The sequence below is a fragment of the Rhineura floridana genome, chromosome 3 (assembly GCF_030035675.1).
Source record: "Rhineura floridana isolate rRhiFlo1 chromosome 3, rRhiFlo1.hap2, whole genome shotgun sequence".
NCBI lineage: Eukaryota > Metazoa > Chordata > Lepidosauria > Squamata > Rhineuridae > Rhineura > Rhineura floridana.
The window spans coordinates 223,364,262-223,367,965 of record NC_084482.1 but is presented as its reverse complement, the minus strand read 5'-3'; positions in this window follow the sequence as shown (position 1 = coordinate 223,367,965).

Sequence of the window (3,704 nt, the reverse complement as noted above, 5' to 3'; positions counted from 1 at the left end):
CGCTGCCGATGCAGGAGGGCCTCCCGACCGTTTAAAATTGCCGCCAAAAATTTGCAGTGAGGGTGGGCGGCTGGCGGTACGGCCTTAAATTGGCCGTCTGCTGCCCTGCCCCCTAGCTGCGTGCTACGTCAGTGCACCAGCGTGCTGAGTGCATGACCCCTCACCAAGATGGCGGCTTGGCTACGGCCGCAAAACACGTCTCTTCTCCCGGTAAGTCCCGGGCGCGGAACGCGGGATGGATGCAAAGGATGGAGGACTCTGTCAACACTGGTTTCTCTCACTTTCTCAGTTTTCCAATCCTATGTTCAGTTGTCCACATTCCTACAGCAATTTGTAGGTTGTTTTTTAAAAAATGCTCATAGTTATTCATCAGCATTTTAATGCAAATATCTACTTATACGCATGTTTGCAAGCAATTTCCCACAATAAAAAGCATTATTGCACTTTCACTAATGTATGCATTTTATGTGCACTTCCTGCTAATATATCCTTTTTCATACACGTTGTTGGAGAACTGCATCTCAAAACTGTGGTGAACTGAAGATTTTGAAGGCTACTTGGTTTGAAAAGTGTGGATTTGGTGGTGGTTCATTAAAATGTAAATTTCTCCCCCCATCCCTCGTGGGACCTCCCTCCTCCATCCAGCCCTTATCGACCATATTGGGGTAAAAATATTTGGGCCTTGATCCTAAAGAAATCACCACAAACCAAAAGCTCTCTCCTTTCCAGGTCAGTTATGCTTCTGTCTCTCCTGCTCTGAGTGATAAGACCCAGTTCCCTTTTTTCTACCGGATGGTCCCCAAAGAAGAATTCCAGTACCCAGGGATTGTCAAGCTGCTCCTGCACTTCAGATGGACATTCACTGGTCTCATCGCTCCAGACACTGACAATGGAGAGAGGTTCATGAAGACCTTGAGGCCTCTGCTCAACGGGAATGGCATTTGTGTTGCCATCTCAGAAACCTTCCCACGACCGAATACAGATGACGTTCTGATCAATCCATTTCCATTTCTCAAATGGAGACAAGTCCATGTATTTGTTTACTATGCTGACCCTATTTATATCTCAACAGGAATATTCACTGTACAAAATTTATTCAACACATTTATAAAGCCCATTGAAGGGCAAGTCTGGATCACAACAGCTATGTGGGACATCTCTTTGAACTTAATGTACAGTGGCTTATCTTTCCAACACATCCATGGTATTTTTTCCTTCTTTATTGAGACAAATAAAAAGATAAACTATGATGATTTTGTACCCTTTTTCTTCATGATCATGGGGCTTCAGGAGAGAGCTTTTAATTGTTCCTATTCAAAGCATGCATTGTCGGTGAAAGGTTGGACAAGATGCAGAGAGAGAGAGGACCTGGAGATGTTGTCCCAAGATGATCTGGAAAGAGTCCTCTCTCTAGACAGCTACTGGATTTACAACACTGTCCAAGCTGTGGCACGGGCCTTAGATGTCATTTATTCATCTAGATCTAAATGGAAGGTGAAGGACAGACTGGAAGTTCAAAGGCTAAAGCCATGGGAGGTATTTCCTTTCCCATCAAAGGCATCTCTGCTGAACATGACCATTGATCGTACAATTCCAGAATCATTGTCTTGGCTTTAGAATCTAGAATGTAGTGGGGAGGTGTAATTTTGCAAACCCAGTTGTGAATCTGTTTGCTGTTCCTTCTTTGTGCCCTTTTATACTGGTCTTGGAGGCCACGGCCTGTCTAGTAACAACCCCCATCAGTGGCTCAACCCCTCCCTTTGCCTGCAGTGGCCCATTTGAAGTAAGCCCTCTTTATCAGAATTCCTTTGAGCAGGGGTGATTCTGTGGCACAGACTTTCTCTAAGCTTTTGTGGCTCCTGACTAGGGATGGGCATGAATTCCACCCACGTTGGTTTTAAAATTGGAATTTCAACAACTTTGCATGCTTGCACTGGGTGTGGAGCAAACATGATTGCCATGAACTCTACACCGGATTTGCTGCCCCTGCCTGCACGGTCAGGCACGCTTGCCCTTCCTTCCCTTCCTTGGGCCCACTCCTACTTCACTGAGGGGTGCCTGGGATCTAGCCCAGCTCAGAGGAGCCAGGGCTGACTCTCTTTCCTTCAGTGGGGGGTGGGACATCCCACCCTGCCAGTTCCTCCTGCCTTTCCTGCTTTTAATGGCAAAGGGGGTGCACAGTATTTGGGGGTTAATACTAGAAAGTGAAAGGGAAGCCTAGAGGTGGTACATGCCCTGGTCACCTCTCGTTTAGACTACTGTAATGCGCTCTACGTGGGGCTACCCTTGAAAACGGTCCGGAAACTACAACTTATACAAAATGCGGCGGCTCGACTACTTACAAATTGTCGTCGCCGGGAGCACATCACCCCAGTGCTGTTCGATCTGCACTGGCTCCCAGTTGTTTTCCGGGCCCAATTCAAGGTGTTGGTATTAACCTTTAAAGCCCTACACGGTCTCGGCCCAGTTTATCTGATGGAGCGCCTCCAACGCCACCAATTATGCCGCCCGACAAGATCAGCCACACAGGGCCTTCTCTCAGTCCCACCAACTAAAACAGCTAGGCCGGTGGGGACTAGAGAGAGGGCCTTTTCAGTGGCGGCCCCCACTCTCTGGAACTCCCTCCCATATGATCTTCGGCATGCCCCTTCCCTGAATGTATTCCGCCAGGCCTTGAAGACCTGGCTTTTCTGACAGGCCTTCGGGACTTCCGGGGAGGGTTAATCTTTTTGACCAATTGCCTGCTACTCTGAACTGTCACTGTTTTACTGTTTTATTCTTGTACTGTATTTATTATGATGTATTTTTAACTGAGTTGTACGTCGCCTAGAGTGGCCATTGGAAAGATAGGCGACTTATACATTAAAATTATTATTATTATTATTATAGAGAAGCTTGTTGTGCCCACATTAATGCAAACCTCTCTAGGCTTCCCTGTTAGTCTCTACGTGCCTTTTCCACCTTGTTACTACTTGGGTTGGGCTCCACTTGCTATCCAACGCAGGTGAAACTGGAAGTTCAGGGGAAAATCCCAAAGATGGTTTGGAAATGCATTCCAATGTGATGAAATGCTTGTGGACTGGAAGCAGAAAGTGGAGCCAAACCGTACTCCTGATCGAGGTGTGACTTTGGCACCTCCCTGTCTGCACTATGGATGTCCCTTCCTCTTCCAGACTTAATGGAGCTTACTTCTGAGTAGGCATGTTTAGGATTACACTGCTCATGGCTTCAAATTTGCTACTCTTTAAAGGTGCCCAAAACACACTATGTGAAGAGAATGTCCCAGAGCTTGGAAAAGTTACTTTTTTGAACTACAACGCCCATCAGCCCAATCCAGTGGCCATGCTGGCTGGGGCTGATGGGAGTTGTAGTTCAAAAAAGTAACTTTTCCAAGCTCTGTTGTCCTGGTTTTCTGCCTGAAACACCAAGCCCAGCTTGCAAATTCTTCTGAAGGTATTTATACATCTTTCCAAACCACTTAAACAAACAGAGGGCATTCAGGAATGGAACCGGGTCCCTTCCAATCATTTTAAAAAGACACAGAGTACTTGAGTCTGCAACCAGCCCTGAGTCAGAGGAGGTCCAAACATAAAATGGGCAGAAGTGGTTATCCAATGTGGTTTCACGTGTTCTAAATGCTGCTCTTTTCTCTGCCATCCTAGCTCCACCCTTTCTTGAGAAGCCCCCAGTTTTACAATTCCTCC